At 36.2% G+C, this 19,606-nt stretch overlaps 1 protein-coding gene across 4 annotated transcripts in view; it reads right to left on the minus strand.

Annotated features, from left to right (window-relative positions):
* Mat1 (CDK-activating kinase assembly factor) overlaps positions 1-19,606 on the minus strand; it is a 242,377-nt gene that overhangs the window by 27,880 nt on the left and 194,891 nt on the right. The window contains exon 1 of one of the 4 annotated variants that reach the window (XM_067098838.1): positions 3,083-3,226. The exons of 2 other annotated variants lie outside the window; for them this stretch is intronic. The gene's annotated coding sequence lies outside the window, so the exon portion shown is untranslated. Of the gene's footprint in view, positions 1-1,884; positions 2,043-3,082; positions 3,227-19,606 lie in introns of those variants that run through there. One more of the 4 variants, XM_067098837.1, reaches the window with a different exon arrangement.

Genomic DNA, 19,606 nt, shown 5'->3' on the forward strand with positions numbered 1-19,606 from the left:
GCAGCCAGCTCCTCCACCAACACATCACTTCCACTGATAACACTACCTTTATTACCTTGGTACATTAGGGCATGAACCGAAGCCCCCAACTGGGCCATAGAATTCACAATTAACTCAAACTTACAGTCAAATCTAACTGTGGTCATATTGTCGTTCCTAAGAGATGCCTTTCTCTCCTATCCCTCTCTAACTTAGACAGGTGAGAACTTGAAAGTTATCCACTGTTCAAGGCCCCAATCTCTGCATTCCACACATGTTCAAGTCAAAGAACAAACTTGACCTCTACAATCAATGCAAATGGTATGCGAGTCATATTTCGCTGCAGATTACCTCGTATTGCAGCTTTTGCTGCAATAACGAGTGGAAGACGTACTTGCACCAGACATTGTCATTCAAGTCGGCAACCATGATTCAAAGTAATGAAAAAATTGTCAAACCTTGGAAGAACTAAGGTCATAAGAAAAAACCCTAACTCTAAATAATTGCTGAAAGGCTACCAAGTACTGTAAATATACTTCACCAATTTGATCTCAATCAACACCGGTAACGAAATCCAAATTTAGCTGAGAGCTAACAACCTTGTTGTCAGCCGGAAGAAATTAACTGAAGTGCTTTGCTGAGTTGTTCCTCTCTTTCCTGAAAGTGGGCAGGACTATCTACCTACACCAAAACAAAAGAATCACTACCGCAAATTTTCAAATTTTAGCTGCTGAACTAGTCAGAAACAATAGCTATGTAATTACTTGGTACGTTACTTATATAAAAAGCAACTCTGGAGTCCTCTTGAGCTCGGGTGCTAGCCTTTTCTTAGAGTTTCTCATAATTTTTTAGGCTAGGCCAGGTTTTAAAATGGATTGCCTTACTGGGATATGCCTAGTATAGACCTACAGAACGTCAAGCTTTTCCCTTAATTAGGGAAGGTGAAGCCTATATGTGTCACTTTAATTTTTTGCTTTGAAACAAATTTTGATAATTTTCAAGGTTCACAAGGTCTTCACCCCCAAAAGACTGATAGGATATGATTCTCGTTAGATAAGGGTACTGTTTGGTTAGGGCATACCCCTGTTGAAATGCAGAATGAGGGGTAATGACTTGTGGGGGAGGGAGATGAAGCAACCTCCCCCCTCACCAAGGAATATGAACTAGTAGGTCATATTCCCTCTCAAATGCCTACAACATCCTGACCATTCACTCTGCATTCACCCTGGGTAAGCCAGTTGAAAACGATGGACACAGGTTCCGCCAATGAAAAAACCTAACCTTTCCTAGAATGCTGTGTCCTGACCTAACCTGATCTTACCTTCCTAACCTGATTTAGAGTGCCATGCTCTTACCTGGCCAGGGGTCTTGACCCACCCTGGAGCCCAGCAAGTAAAATTGAACATCGGAAACATGGACTAGCCTAATCTTCCGCTCAAAGGCAGTGGAGTTAAAGCCTGCTCCCGTCATTCTTAAAACTGCCCGTGTGTGACAATCCATATTTTAGTAAATGTGGAAGGGAGGTTGGGTAGGCTAAGCCTACCCTAATTCAACATGTAAAAAAATATGTTATCTCGACAAAAGATCTAGGCTAGCCTAATTCCCTGACAACAAATGAACCACGTATCAGGTTACTTAAGGGATGGTGACCCTTGACCCAGAGTAGCCTACTTGCATAAATGATGGCCACATGTCTGAGTCATAAGACCTTAAATCCCCGAAACTGGGGGATTTAAGGTTTTATTCTTTTTAAGTGTTTCGGTTTCGCTCCCTTTAGACTACAAAGTCTAAGTCAGGTCAGAGCGGATTAGTCTGGGCCATATGTAAATGTAAATTCGTGTGAACAACTCGATGACACTGAATAAAAAGAATAATACGAACAACCCATGTTAGAGATATACTTACTATATACCTAGCTTTGCTATACTACGAATAACAAACTAATATTGTAGTCTACAACAGGTGACTGTTTACGATTCAACTACGTCGGGAAGACAACAAACTTCTTCAAGGGAATTTCACGTGTGGCCATGGGACATTTACAACAAAAGTGGAATAACGTTGTCCGGATAATTAAGAATACGAGCAAAGCAAACCTTGATTATTAATCGTTTACTGTAATGTGGATTGTAGGTAAAATGATATAACACGTTCTTAAATTTTGTATTTAGTCCTCTAGAGAACCGAGCTATGTTCTACATTACTCCACGACATTTAGACGCTAACGTATGTTGCATAATTTTATGCATGTGCGATGTGCCATACTTTTCAAAATCAGTTCATTTCACTGACAGAGAGATAGAACAGGTAAGTTCTTTTCTACTGGCAATTCGAAGAAATGCAAATCCATGTTGAAAAACTGTGTACGTGATTAAGTATATATAATAAAAATACTGAATTGGCTAGTACTGCGGGAATTTTCTGAACAGAGGCGCATCTTTGATTTATCTCCGATGAAAGATGTCTGTTGCAGGCTTGCAATGACGCTTGTTCTTCTGTCAGGGAGAAATACATCATGCTGGTGGCCAAAAGCGTCTACGATTTCATTCCTGTGTGACTTGATTTTATGAAATTTAGTCAAGCCAGGCACCAGGTTACTTTCGGCCAGCAAGCCTTTAAGACAGTGGTGAGAGAAATTTGGAGTGTTGGACCGCAATAGAGATCCAGAAAATAACGATGAACTACAAGCATCTAACCCCCAAAATTACTCTAAGAAGTAATAGAGACGTTGACCAGCAAGACTGAAGAAAGTAACGGAAATGGAGGTAAAGTAAAAATAAATAATAAATAAAATAATTAAATAGAATAAAAAAGTGGGTGTAGCTAGGGGGCCGAATACCCACAGTGCACCATGTGTTGTTTGCTGACGGCACCCACTCCCTACTGGGTCTAATGTGAAAGTATCCAAATGGGCAGAGTCTGGGGTTTGCAGCCCTATATCTTGTACTGATTGCACAATAACGGTTTAAAAAATAACAAATCTTGAGGTTCTGAATGTGCGTGGATGTGGTACATAAAATATATATCGATATAAATATCGATCAAAAGTTAAGAAACAAAATGTCTTAACACGGGTTTTTTTACGTTCATCGTTGTTACTTACCAATCTAGTTTACAATTTTGTAATCAAATGCATATTAAGTTAGCTTTCTCCCGCTTCAGTCGAGCTCCAGCCTACTATTCAGTATTATCGATTAAACTTTTTCTGCTTTTAGGTACTGTAAAAGTGCTGTCGTTAAAAAGCACTTCAACCATACAGAATCAGTTTGAAGAATCCCCGCGTGAATACCTAACATTTTCATTTTCTGTGTTTCTTTGCAACAAAGAAAACGTTAGGACGCCTCACTTGATAGATCAACTTCTGTAACTACTTCTGCCTTTGTCCCCCTGTAGTTCACTGACTGGATGTAATCATTTTGGTAATTCTAAGTATTAGCTTCGCGCCTGTTTTTACCTTGGAAACTGAGTTTTCTACACTTTTAGGGCTTCTGATACTGGCGGTGCATTTGTTTGTTGTCGGCCAAATGGTATGTCCCTTCGCCGTGTTTAGTACTGGCCCGGGTGGGGTGGTACCCATACGTTAATAAGTTATTGCACTTGCCGGACGGGATATGAACCGTTCCAAACAGAAAGTTATCAATTTCAGTGAAATAAACACGGAAAAATATTTGCATAAAGTATGTAAGAAATATTACAAAAAATAAAGATAAATGGGAAGAGATAAAATTAAAAATTTTAACACTAACCCAAGAGTGGTTTACTAAAGAAGGCGACATGGGATGTTATTATTACTGCACTTGTTTATATAATATCCAGAAGGTAAAGCAGTCTTAAAATTTCTGACGTATTTCTTGATAAATGCGCAATGCGCGTATCTAAAAAATAACTCAGACGGCATTCTAACATCTGAACATCCGAAACCCGATCAAGTCATAGAGGTCAAATTTTTGTTTTCATTTCCAAAGCTCTATTACCTTAGAGAGCGTGATGTAAAGCTCTGTGGTGCACCATAAATCTTCCAGTAAAATGAAGCATAGCTAAGCTACTTACAAACAAACCAACAGAAAAATATTATAAATATCAAAATATCAAAAGCTATAAAAATGACCCTTATGACCCTTAGTGATCTACAAAAACTAAGAACCAAACATGGAACATAACTGGCCATCTGAACATAGTTTTTCAGAAAATTTTTCTTGGTCTGCTAGAAAAATAGTATTGGACTTATCATCACAAATACAAGGCTTCAACTAAACGTTACAAAGTAATAACCTCATTAAAAATACAGACAATGATCTCAATAGGAAAGGACTTAATTCTTAAAGATATTGATACAACACCTGGGAAAAAAAAACACCTTTGGCAGCTAGCAACTAGAACAAAAAATCTACCTCAAGCAATTAGTTTTGGATCTCGATATAATTCAAGTAGCCATGAAGAAGGCAACAGTCAGACATAAATGCCTTTATTTCCTAAAGAAACTGAAGGAGACTAAGTGGGTTTGCCTCTACTTGTGATGCTTCTACTTGCAGAAACTTGGATTAAATATATCAGCTCGTGAACAGCTTCTAGAAGCATCCTTTCAAGTCACTGTTCATCAACCTCAAAAAAAAAAAATCCTATTTCAACTGCATTACAATGCAACTGAAATTTTAGATTTTTTAAACACTGTGCACTAATGAATCTACAATAATCAAGGTTTTAAGGTTAAACATAGTTTTTATGGCATATCCAACAATGCCATGTTGAACCATCCTCATTAATTTGTACATAGGACCAGGAGCAAAGTCTGGGTCAAAGTGCGATGGAAAATGTCGCCTTAAGTGATAGAGCCCCACGAAATGCGCCAGGTCTTGACCAGAACAATGAAAATACAACGAAAACCTAAAACATAAAATCATTTTGCCAGTCAATACCAACTCCATGGGAAATGGAAATCGTCTAGCTGTCCCCGCAGGCCTTGCTCAGAGTGCCACTGAAGAGGCTGGTTGGAGTGAATTCTCTTTAGTGACATTTAGGGAGAAGTTACAGGTACGAACGAGTGGCCATAAGATTCAAGCGGTGACACAGTTTGTAATATACCTAGAAATAAGAGCGTATGTTAATTTGTATTTATGACTAGGGAGATCAAGAACATGTGTTGGTGATTTAGTAAAATCAATAACAAAACTTGAGACTACTGTCATTTACCAATCTCCCACAAACTTTGAATTGGATGACCTTTCCAAAAAATCGGCGTGGGAAGAGTATACAGTAACAGGAAATAAGGTAGTTGGTGATAGAAATGAAGTTAGCGGAGTTTGGTTATTGTTTGCAGAAGCAGATAATGATAAAGACAGTGGCGTTATTTGATTCTAATAACAATAAAGGAGAATAATCTCAGATCTGCTGGTCTACTACTTGAATGTTCTACCCAAATTATAACCTGCTCTTCGGCTTGGGGGAAGGAATGTCTGTGCCAAGTTACCATGCACGAACTCGGCTTACCTTTGTGCAAAGTGGAATGTTACTTTAATCTCATATTCCAACACTCTTCGTATTTTAAAAGACAAGTTTTACTAGCTAACCATACAGACTTTTAACTAGAACACAGAATATACTCCAACATGCTTCTAGCCAAAAAATATATTGGATTTATTCTGACTGGAATAAAAAAGCAAAATAAGATATGAGGAAACTGTTCAATATATTGCAGAATCATCACAAGTAGTGCACAGCCACCTGAGCTACTTCAAGTAATTTGTATATCTAATAAAATAAAAGGCATGCTGCCACTTTTAAATTATAGTAAATGATTGACAGTTGCCTGTCTCATGCATACTTAATTATACTAAGAAATCGATATCATATCGAGATCCAGCATTAATTGCGTGACGCAGATTTTGTTCTAGTAACCAGCTGCCTGAGGTTTTTAAATTGCAACTGAAATTGTTACAGATCCTCCGTCGTTACACTTGGCAGTCAAGTAGTCAAGTGTTGGAGATATGTTTAAAGTACCGAAAGCACGGACGGTAAAACTTTTTTTTTTTAATAAAGACAAAGTCAGCAAAGGAAGGATGGTTCGCAGCAACCACGCACTAGATATTCCAAGATGTAGGTTGACACAAAGGCCACTGATATTAGCAATTATCCTAAATCATTCTGACCATCATCCATAAGTGTTGATTATGATATAAACTCTGTGTGTGTGTGTGTGTGTGTGCCTTTGACGCAGTCACAGTTAAAGGGAGTCTTGGAAGCTGGATGGGTCAGTGTTTTGTCTTCAGATCGCCAGACATAGTGAAATTCGTAACTAAATTGTCTCGACTCTGGTATTGTCGCTTGATCTCATGAGCACTGGACAAGGCTAGTCACAGGACTGACGACTCGTTTATTATTTGAAAGCAGAGAGGAACGACAAAGGTAAATGTTACACTTAATTTGGAAAGTAAATAACAGAAATTGGACTATGCGGGAGTAAAGTTGCATACATTTTCTTACATTTATCCAATGAGACGGAGAGGAGAAAGCTGGAGATTCAAAAACGTCCTCTGACTTTTCATTTTTTTTTATAAAATGTGTTGCTGGGAATGATTAGACCTATGGTCAATTCTGCTTCCAAACAGCAGGCATCGGCAATTGTTTAGCTAGTAGTATAACGCACAATAATGTCATCGCACTAAAGTTACGCCAGAATATTACTACCACTCAAAGGATAGAAAGGGCTCTCGTGGTGCACAAAATTGAAAGGGCTCTTGGGGTGCACAAAATTATGTTCAATACATCAACATTTCAAGAAAGGCTCATATAAACTGATTCCGACTCTTCTTTTATGATATCATTTCGGTTTTCTTAGTGTATTTTCAAGTAAAACATTTCAAACAAGGACCAAGTTGATCCTTGTTTATCTCCCTTCTTGACTTCCTGAAGCTCTGCCATCAGCTTTCTTCAGTATCTTTACACCGGCACTGCTGAACAATGTGGTCTTTCCTGTTCTAGCCTCCCCTATATCTGAAGTCGAAAAATGCTCCATCACCTTAGGAATCTAATTTAAACTGCTTTCCACGGTAACTTGGCAATGCCACGAATGTATCTTAAGAAACACATTGCGCTTAAAAGTACGGGCAACCTATTTTGAGAATATATAACAACGGACGAGAGCCGAAAGCACTAGGTCCAAAAAAGTTTTCCACTTTCCCACCGTTGCTATATATATATACATTATGTATATAGACATATGTGTATATTTTGATTTTCCCTCCATGGTTGTATAAATACATTACACACACATATAAACACTCAATTTTGTATATGCAACGTATAGAATAAAAAAATATATAATAAGACACAAAGCGTGACTTCCACATGTAATGGAATGTATCCCTCAAGGATATAATGACATCCACGTAACTCCGGTTCTTTTAAACAAAAGAGTCGCAGCTTCCCCTGAACACAAGAGCGACCTGTACCTTTCATTATCGTCCCTTAATGGCAGGTAATTACAGCTTGCTCTCTCCCTCGCAAGCGACCCAGTAACTACCAATCAATAAGCCCCACCGACACCAGCTAATTTCGGAACTTCGTAAGCCGTCCAGCAATTAGCAATATCTCAAATTAATGGCCCAATAAGCAACCTGGCGGAATATGTTGCCAATTTCTTATCAAAAAGGTAATGCAGCTGAAAGGCGGGATGGGGTCTGAGGTGGGGATGATCAACAATATATGACAGTTCCATTTCTACAGTACTGCTACGTCACTAATACTGAGTGGATGATTCACATTAAGGAACACCAGCTTCAAGGATTATACATATTCCTTTAAAGACATTATTTACCTCTTACGTTTCTTTCTTAACATGATTAATAGCAAATCAGTGGTGATTAACAATGCACTCACACTGTATCAGCAAACCTCTATCTTAAATTCCGCTACTGTTACTACAACTTGTAGCGCCAGTGGAGGACGGTGCATTTCGTCCATCACATAAATATCTTGAAGCAGTTTTGAATCCACCTTTCGGCTACGTATCATCATTCTGAAATCAATTGCAACTTTTACTGTCATAATAATAATAATAATAATAATAATAATAATAATAATAATAATAATAATAATAATAATAAAAGTTGATATTTTCAAGCCTTCCATGACGCCGTCACTGATCCCAAGCCAACAAAGAAAAGCAGACGACGCAACGGGGTGGCAGAATGAATATCGAAAAGGGAATATAAATTCTTCATCTCTTTATACGAGCTCTAATTATCAGGAATTTCTCTGCTAATTACTTTACATTAACAACAATACCGCAATTTGGGAATGACTGGCTATGTTATCGGCCAATTAATGCCTGGGGGAAAATGAGCGTCGGTAACGTGAAAGGATATATCATTCGTTTCTATTAACCGATTTGCAATTTCGAATAAACCAAATACTTTCACTGACACACTGCGCTGACTAAAAGAGAGAGAGAGAGAGAGAGAGAGAGAGAGAGAGAGAGACTTTTAAATTCACTGAGCTGCTATAATCTGTAATCTTATACAATTATTTATGAAACACCAATACGTATTCTGCCTCCTAATCCTGATACAGATAATATTGCTGCTAACACCATTCTACAGTGAATTCTTTTTAACACCAGTTTTTGGCAGTGGAAGAACAAACGGAGAAAAATCCCAGCTATTTCTGGACTAGTGTAAGGTTTTAACTTAGTTGATAATATTCACGAAAGAGGTGTTTGCATACAAACCAACAAAGGAAAACGTGCGGCGCAGTGATAAAGAAAATGCAAAGAGATCCCATTTTAGGTAAAGGTGAAACAGCTATGGTCTTCATTGAGAAGCTGGTTACTAATAAGGAAAGATTACCCTCCCATATGTAAATACAGCGTTTTTAGCACTGCCGGGAGAGCTTTGCTTGTATCCGGGAAAGTTGCTCATTAAAGGGATAACTGAAACAGTAAGTTATGGTTTCATGGCATTATAAACATTACTGTATGGTCGAGACGAATTTCGACATTTCGATTGACTATGAGAGTTCAAAAGATCACCAGGATCAGTAGTGTAATATCAAATTCTACACTGCAACAACAAACGATTTTCTAAAGAATGTTGGCGAACTAAATTTACTGAATATTATAGTTAAGAACAATAATATTCAACGAAATCTGAGAAACACGAAAACGTCAGCGGGTAGAGAAAAAAGCAAAACCCTATGTGAGATAATAAATCAACATTTATTCAATACATATACCCTCGAAAGTTCTGCACTAAAAATTGTAACTGAGTGAAAGCTAGTCTAAGAGTGAAAGTAGAGAGGGAGAAATTGATATCATACCGGAAAAGAAATAAATAGATAGATGTCTATTTCGGCAAACCATTATCATAGCTAAATCAGTCATTAGTAATCCTCTGTAATCTATAATTCAGATTAAAATATCTGAACGTGTTCATTTGTTTTTTTTTCCTGAACTCGGTCAGGGTTATAAAATTAAAAGCGTAATACATTACGTTAGAGTGTTATGATGAACAACCTTTGAATTATTCTCGAGAGAGAGAGAGAGAGAGAGAGAGAGAGAGAGAGAGAGAGAGAGAGAGAGAGAGAGAGAGAGAGAGGTTTAAGCAAGCACTTGCAAGTGATGTAGACATTAACAGAATGGGAAGGCCGAGGCGGGCTAAGATTCGTGCAGCACTTCGCTCCTGTTTGTCGGGTCTGTGTAATTGCTCCCGACCTGCTGCTCACCAATACTCTAGCTATAAATGGGTACCAGCATCTGTTAAGGTAGTGTAAAAGGGCGTGGGGCTAGTACCTGATTCCTAGACTTACTGAGAAACTGGAAGGCCGTGCCCTTTTGCGTGACCCCATTCAAAGGGGGAAAAAGTTGTACTATAAAAAATACACACATGTAGGCTATATATAAAGATATATATACATATATATATATATATATATATATATATATATATATATATATATATATATATATATATTTCTCACCAGACGTCAGGTAAGCTTTATCAAGCTTGTTAGTCGTCCTGCCTCAGGAAACCATTCCGAGTACCAACAGTCCTTCCTGAGGTTAGTCGTGAGTTTCTTGAGCAATTTAATAAAAGCCCACCGGCTTGCTAGGCCTGCCGAGAGCTTTTGGGAATGCTAATTTGTGCAAACCAAAAAGCTGTAACTCCCTTCCGGTTACAGAGGTCCCAACATTACCTCCGAGCAGTTTGTTTTGGTAGGTTTCAGCCACTGCACCTCTTCAAGGTTACACAGCACCTTGTCCTAATGCAAGGTGGCCTCAGATGGCATTTATTATATATATATATATATATATATATATATATATATATATATATACATATACAGTATATATATTTATATGTATATATATGCATATATGTATACACACATATATACTAATATATACACATGTATATACATATATATATATACTCTATATATATATATATATATATATATATATATATATATATAAAACAGTGTATCACGGCAAGGCTGGTGTATTATGTGGACGTTTGTCCAAGGGGCTCATCAAGTAAAAGGGTAACACATTTTGTAGTACTCTGTTTGACGAAACACACACATATGTATATATGCTTAAAAGTCACAGTAGATGCACTTGACTTCAGTATATAAGCGAATCTCACAGGGATTCGCTTATACAAGTATATATATAAATAAATAAATAAAATAAATAAACATATATATATGCAGATACATACATATATATAATATATATATATATATATATATATATATATATATATATATATATATATATATATATATATATATATATATATATATATATACATATTCAGTATATATATATATATATATATATATATATATACATATATATATACATATATTTATATATATGAGTGTGTGTGTGTGTGATGCACCCAGTCTGTTGATTTTTGTGATGAATGTGAAATTTGAGCAATCGGCCATCAGACGAAAGGAGCGCTGCGTTTTTACCACCTATCTGTTATCGTGAACAATCAAAGCACATTATCATCAATTTCCACTTTCAATATTTCATATTTTCCTGATCACAAAGTAAGCGTTGGTGTCCGTGTGTGTGTGTGTGTGTGTGTGTGTGTGTGTGTGTGCGCGCGAAAGAGTGCGCTGTAAAATACAACGTACACTCAGTCAAATAAGTTTTGCAACCGTTCGGAAACCTTTCTGATAACAGCCTAAAAAATTACCATCAGGGAACGTTCTGCTAAGCTCATGACACTATCTATTGTGGTTGGTGAATTTGGAAAATTTCCTGCATTTCATCCTTCCAACTGAACATTTTCTTTTATGATGATGTAGCAATATGTTACTATACTGAAGAATGTTTCTATTAAGTTTCCAAGGATATCAGCAAATTTTTGAAAATACTACTTTCAACTAAATGAGATGTGTCCGAAAAAAATTTTCATGAAGACAAAACAGCCACGTCAACGATGGCAAGCTGCCGAGCAATGTCGCTTATCGAAACATTACCCATGTGCGAGTTAATGTTCGATGACGTTAGGGATGTAGTGTGCGTTCGTTTACCTTCCTATCTGCGAGTCAGTTGACTTTCCCCACCCATGTATGACGTCATAAGAAAAGATAAGCGATTCTGAAAGGAATGTTTTAGTGTTTTAGTGCGTTTTCGACAACTATTATAAAAGATATATTTATTCGTCTCTTCATGCAATTTCGACAACAATAATTAGATATTGTGTGTTAGTAATCGGGCTTAATTTTTGGATTCAAATTTCTGAGTGATTACTGCCTACAAATGTAAAGTGATTTGTTCAACATGTTTCATAAATTTTTCTTAAAATGAATTGTCCTAACCATTCTCCCTCATAGTGCTATTTGTATGATTGACAATGATATTCTAATCAGAAAAATCATTTCCGTGCATATACCATGATTCTGTATGTGAATCTACAGGAAGTGTTACAGATATTTTTGAGAAAGTGTGCCAGGTCTATAAAATAGGCCTGCGGGCTCATATGAACAAAAAGTGATTAGCATGAATTTGGATAATTTGAATTTACATATAAAGATGAACGAAATTTCAACAAATACCTAAATATTAACAAAGCAAACCGATGCGTTAGTTCTAACGAACTTTCTGTAGTTCCTTTTCACGGTCTCTGATCAGTACAGAACCAGCTGTAAAAATCATCCATTCTGCACTCCCATTTACTTATCTCACAATTTTGCATTTACATTTACAATCCTTTCTCTAGCTTCTCACATCCATAAGAATATTACACAGCCACAGACATTATGCCCACTCGCCTTAGCCTCATTTATACAAAACAATTTCACCAACAAATGTTATCATATGCACCACTCCACTATGAAAACTTTTTATTACTCTTAACAACGTTTCACTTATCTTCTATACTATACCTCGTCTATGCCCACTTCATTGCTTCTCTATCAGTTCTATTATAAGCATTTTCTAGGTCCACATGTGCAACAGGCCACTTCCTACCTGCATTTTCAAACTTTTCAACAAACCATTTCATGAAAAATACTTGATCCACACACCCTTTTCATTGTCTAGACCCACTATCTACCTTTCTTTCTCAATCAAAATCCCACCATACATCTCATACAGAGGTGTATGGTGGGATGGATACACTACATAGCTGTATGCCCTATAATCCTTACAAACCATGGTCACTTACCTATTCTTATAATTTTATAATCTCTTATATTAGTCCTCCTTACATCCTTAGTGATGAACTGCCACAAGGATCCTCGAATTTACACGAACCCTTTCCACTCTGGCACCAGTCAACTCTTCCTGTCTTCTGTCTTCCACATTTATAGTCAGGTCAGAAACTTGTGCCAATGGCTTGGTGTTTTAATGCACTTTACTCCACTGCACAGGAGCGCGAAGGTTATGAACCCCTTCAAGGAGGATATAACTTCAGAATGCCAAACAAATCTTCATCTCTTTTGAGGCCAACGACAAACACAAACAGCAGGTCAGCTTTGCGACTGGGGACTGTTACCAAAGTGGTAATAAGCGGTACAACACGCCACCGTTGGCCTAGGAAGTGCCAGTTATTGTTGGTACTTATATAATGTTCTTTGAGGCAGCGTCCCAAATAAAGGGTTGTGGACCCTCAGGTTGGAGGAAATGCCCTTTAAATGGCAGATGAGCCTCTTCTCCTGAGGCAAATGGCAACCACACTTATTTGCATAGGATGATGCCTAAAAAAGAAAGTAATAGTATTTTCCTCTTCTCTTCATGGTACAAAAGACAATTTGGCTGGCTCACGGGGCTTGTGGCAACAAACCCTCTCCCGATATTGCAATATAAGTATTATACAAATATATATATATATATATATATATATATATATATATATATATATATATATATATATATATATATATAATGACATAAAAACTAAAAAAGGAAAGAAACTGACTTTTCGATTTAACATGGAAACGTATTTCGTAATTTTATAGAGACTGGGTGCTAGAAATGTAAATTGCCTTCCCAAACGTATTCTACGCCTCTGTATACATCGACGGTTTGGGAATTCATATTTTATTGTGCTGGACAGTATTGTAAATCATGAGCACGATTTACCTTGGTTGTGTGTTAGTTCCTGCCATGTTGCAATCCAGCGAAGTTCTGGAGTTTTTCTTTTTTAATCAAAGTACTCTTTCACCGGTCTTGAATAGTTTTTCTGCAGAATCTTTTTATTGTGCAAAGGCAATAAAATCATCCAAAATTGATAGAATATGATGCGTTATAAAGAAATACCGCAGTGGTTACTAAAAACAAGTTGGCAGCATTCTCCCTAGAACGTCCTATCAAGTATTCGATAAACGAAGTATCCACGATCCTTCTTTTTCGAGACATGTAAAATGGAAAGTCAACATTAAAAGTCACCATGAAAACTGAATGCCTTGCTGATGTCATCATGAGATCACGAAGTCCAGGAATGATCCTGACGTAATCTTCAAAAGACCATCCTTTTCTTCTTGTGATCAAAGTATTCTCTCACCGTCCGGAATACTTTGTCGTAGCATCGTTTCTATGTCGCTCATGCAATAAAATAATCCAAATTTGAAAGAATATGACATAATATGATGTCAAACTGATATCAAGAATAATTCTGACGCCATCTTAAAAAGACCACCTTCGAAATGGTGGTTCGTTCACATTGCCACGAATCTTTTTTCTATCTCAGAAAAATCACTTGAAAATGGCGGTTATTACGTAAGATAAACTTGTGTGGTTTCTCTAATTTAGTAAGAAAATACTTTTGTCGTAGCATCTTCCTATGCAATCTCATCAAGATTTTTCTGTTATTCGTTACTTTTAATCGTTATTTTCTTTTTATGTGTAATATGGCTCAACTTATTTTGGAAGGAAATATAACGGTGAGTTTTATCATAATTAAGTGCTTCCTGCTATGTGCTCTCAGCATAGGTTTGGGACAAAGGTGTGTGACTAATATTTTTCTTACTTTCGATAAGAGCTTTGAGTACCTGGTTGATAAGCCGAACCCTTGATTTTCATTACTAATAGAAATGACTGATAAGGCCAACAGGACGTTCCTTTTACACCACTTGAGGGACACTTCAGGTGAACGGTGTAACCGAAAGGGTTATAATCGGGAATCAAGATGGGCGGTTTCAGTGTCAGGCAAAGGAACACACTAGCAAATCATTGGCTGATGAACCACACAAAGTGCATATTACTGAAACATAAATTTTGATTCATAAACATGGACCTTCTAAAATTTGTATCGGAGTAAAGTTGCTCCGTAACAAACACCAGCATAGTATCAAATAATTTGGAAAATGTATAAAATAATTTCAATTGAAGGATATCTATTTTGGCAGCAATTATCTGCACGAAAGGCTTATTTCTGGATGTTTATACGATTTCGTAATTTAAAAGACCATAGTGGGCGGAAAAAGTACTCGGGAATACTAAACCTATCTTTCTCTACCGCATCAAATCGTGTCTCAGTGATCTGTCACGAAGAGCTCTGCTTATCTGTTTTGTTCTCTCAAAAGTTCTTAGGGCTATTTGAAACAGCAAGAAAATTTCTTTCCATTATCCCTGACTATCCAAACAGTGGACAAGACCTCACCTTCCCTTAACAAAGCGGACTCCACACCAACCCCAAAAATGAAACAGTAGAGTACTGTAAATAGGTCTAGCAACTTGCTTTGAATATTCAAAACGTTCATGATGAATATCATCGCTGATTACACATTTGTAAAAGTATCCAATCGTATAAATAAGCAATTTCAATTTTTCTGCAACGCTACAAAACCTATATTTGTGTATCGAATAGGAACAAAACTATTCTGTTGTATTTTTCTGCTGATATGCCTATAAAGCTAATGACGGAAAAGCTTAAAGTTACTAGCACTTTATGTTACTTAGTCGACATCAGAACGTCAACATTTTTATCAAGCTGAGATATAGAAGGACTGCTAACACTTTTTAATTTACTCCAGACCGACTTAATCATGACGCTAATCAGACAAAATGGTAAATATTTATTCAATAACCTTCAAGTGCTAGCAATTTAGTATTTAGACGCGATAATCTTTGCGTTTAAAGATTCACGTGATTCAGAATGAGCAAAAATTGTTACTGACCTAATATGAGAGCTGTTTGCGTCTTGGTTCAGAAGTACCGAAGTGTAAACTGAAAAAATACCATGAAAATATCTGAAAAAGTTCATGAGCCTGTTTTATGGAATGTTTATTGTCATCTTTTATCTTTAATCATCCTTAAGGAAAAAGCCACATAGCCATAAGCTTGGGCTACAATATCCACACAACAGAATGCCTATATGCTGAAAAAGAAAATAAGGAGGAGAAATGTTAATATCATTATATACATACACATAAACATACACACGTACACACACACATATATATAGATATGAATACAAGTGTACACACATATGTATTAAACATTATATATATATATATATATATATATATATATATATATATATATATATATATATATATATATATATATATATATAATGTTTAATACATATATGTGTATATATACATGTTTAATACATATATATATATATATATATATATATATATATATATATATATATATATATATATATATATATATATATATGAGATACTAAAGTTACTTCTTCCCGTGATATTTGTCATACCGTAGTTAACTGCATGAGGATGATTAATAGTAAATGTTAATAATAAAGGGATAAGAACATATATCACTCTTGATAAAATAAAATATCAAATAAATGGAATGCTTGCTTAGATTTCCCTTCAGGCTTAGTAACTCAAAAACCCAAGATTGTAGAGGGAGTGAGTACAGAGGCTATGGTACAGCCCAAGGTTTGAGATTCACTGGTTACATGGTGACTACCCCGTGTGAGTCAACTAAATTTGGCACCTCAGAAGTAAATTAAAGCAAAACATGACTGAAAGGTGGGGATAGTAAGCGCTCACTACTTCCTTCAAAACTGCTAGTTTTTTTTTTGTTTTATCTTGATAACACTCAGGAATGACTAAAACCCAGTTATACATTTATGCCTAACTATTTTATGCCTAATTATTTTGCTGGGTGCAATGAAAACTAAAAAAAAAAGGATTGAAGGAAAATAAATAAATGCCATCATAGAACATTAGCAACGGCATAACATTAGTATATTTTAATTTTGGTACAATTCAGATTTTCCTGAAAAGCTTCACACATTACTTACTAAGAGTAAATTTGTCCAATTCAAATTTTCTTAAAAGTATTGAACAATGGTCATTAAGGGCAAACTAAAATTCCGCAGTTCAATCAGAGAAATGCGTATTCTCAAAAGCTCTCTGTCCTCCACTATGCTTTCACCGAAAATGTCGAATAAATTTACTCATTAATTACCAACAACGGCTTCATAAACCCACATTACCGTTCTTCTGTCTATTGATCACCGCCCTTTTTCTGTATCTACCGCAATTGTGTTACCGCAGTCGTTTCTAAGCGTTATCAGTACAGCCCTTGACCCTCCATAACCTACCCAAACCGTTCTCATCAAGTAAGATAAGGCTGTAAATTACACACGAAGCAACGGAGTGTGATGCCCTTAACAAATAAATAAGAAGATAATATGGTCTTGGCTATGGAAAAGAAACAAAGCGAGGATGTTATTTATGCTCTTCACCAACACGACCGATGACACAATGCTATGTCTGTTGTACACAACAGGGCTAAGAGTAAGGATACGCAGTACACAGCAAATGTGATAATGTTTCTTCAGAGTTGTGGTCGAAGAATGGTGTCCATATTTATTTTGACCGCTACACAAATAACACAGGCACAATTGTATCAATACTAAATACGAGGGGGAATGTTAAGCTAACTTTGTAAACACAAGCAACAAACCAAGGACAATAATAACATATTACCATGGTTTATTGCTTTGCAAGTTAATTTTTTTTTATATGATAATACGTTTCGTTGATTTTAAAACACTGAAATGTTTTTAGTCTAGCTTTATTCTACAAAATTTATATACATTAAAAATCGAGGGAAGTTGGTGGCCTACAAGGACAGCTTTGGCTTAAAGCAAAATTGATAATTAATTAATGGAATTCTTCCGGCATCGCTTAAAGTAAAACTTTATACTAATTAAGATATTATTGAAAAGTGATAATGACTAAACATTACCTCCTTAATGATAAGATAAATATGCATTCTCTTATACAAAAAGCTCTCGAAAAGTTATGGAACATGAAGTATGCCCCTAAGGTTCACAAGAACTGGTTTTATGAATAACAATGGGTCTCAGCGTTATTTGTATGATACATAATTTAGAAATGCTGCTTATGAATTTTCCGTTAATAACCTTGACTCCACACAACACTATACACACACACTTTACACACACACACATATATATATATATATATATATATATATATATATATATATATATATATATATATATATATATATATGTAAATATATATTCATATATACACATCTATGTATGTTCATATATGTATATATATACATATGTATATATATATACTATATATATGTATATATGTATGTATGTATATATGTACACAACATTCTAGTTTTTCGCAATATTGATTGTTGCAATGAGTTGAATTAGGGTACAGCCCAAACTCAGTGTGGAATTATATCGACAAAACCATAAAAATTGGAACTCTGGCTGCTTGCTCCTCAAAAATAACAAGAGAGAGAGACAGAAATGTGATATATCAATGACACACAACCCCCCAAGACATTTTTTAGGGAATTTATCTTTCCAGGCATCTTGTTCCTGGTTCCAGACGGGTGATGTAAGGAATCGCGGATATTTGTGGAAACATAAACCTCTCTATCGGACAACACCCATCAATTGGCAGGAAAAGAATGAAGGAAGAGGACATCTCTCTCTCTCTCTCTCTCTCTCTCTCTCTCTCTCTCTCTTCACTTCGACTATTATATTTTCGTTTTACCTGATCTCTCCATGAATGCTTATTGAAAAGAGATTGGGATCGTGTTAATATCAAATTCATGGGTATGTGAATAACGTTTGTTTTATGACTTTGAAATTCAAATGGTCCAAACGTTTACCAGAATTTTCTCACTCGGAGTGGAGGAGGAGGAGGAGGAGGAGGAGGAGGAGGAGGAGGAGGAGGAGGAGGAGGAGGGCAACAAGGACCTGGGAGTTAAGTTTAGTCTTGACTTGTGGAAATGACAGTCCAGCTGTAAAATATAGGAGCTAAACGTTGTTATCATCGAAGAGGCTTCACCGGGTCATTCGAGTTGTTGGTGGGTGGAGGGCCCAGCTGCGAAATGATAGGGGTTTAATAAATTTGCTGTTTGGAGGATTTCAGCACGTTTAAGGATTTGTAAGAAGAGTCGGAATGTCTAAAAAAATTTTTTTTTATTTAGCTTCTTCAGTGTCTAATATTTACATTATTTTCACAGTTACCGCTGTAATCTTAATTACAGAAATTTCTATAAAATTCTACAAATCACTTCCATATTACTTAACAACATTTTTTGTTACATCACATCTTCAATATTTTGTCAAAAGTTTAGCCCTGACAAATTCACGAATTCCCGTGCCTTTGGGTGGGTGTTAACGTCTTAGCTTCCTCTATCGCTCACCCTAATTCAAAGACCTCGTCAAAGTTTACGGCATGTAATCATATAAAATCATTTAAACTGAAATGTGGAAATAAGTAAACGCAATCTATTTGCCATGGGGCTGTGCAAGAAAGCCGCATTAAGTAAATCTAAGCGCATACATATACTTGACATTTATGAGTTCTACCATCACGAAAAAGGAAACAGTAATGTCAATCAAAAGAAAAATTAATCAATTTTTTATTACTGCAAACGCAAATTTTTGAATCGAACTCTTTTGTGATGCGGTTGCTTGTTCCATTCCTTATCTACCCTAAATGCGACCTTTCACACTTGACTTACTACCTGGCATCTAGCTCACTGTTCACGCTATGAGGGATACAGTGGAATTTTCAGGAAGTAAGCCCTAAATGTTACATTTCCTCATCGTGGGATCGAACTCGCATTTCTAGTTGACGAGGCGAGGCGAGGTCATTAACTACTGGGCTAAGCTGAAATAAA

Source organism: Macrobrachium rosenbergii, chromosome 55 (genome assembly GCF_040412425.1).
Source record: "Macrobrachium rosenbergii isolate ZJJX-2024 chromosome 55, ASM4041242v1, whole genome shotgun sequence".
NCBI classification, from domain to species: Eukaryota; Metazoa; Arthropoda; class Malacostraca; order Decapoda; family Palaemonidae; genus Macrobrachium; species Macrobrachium rosenbergii.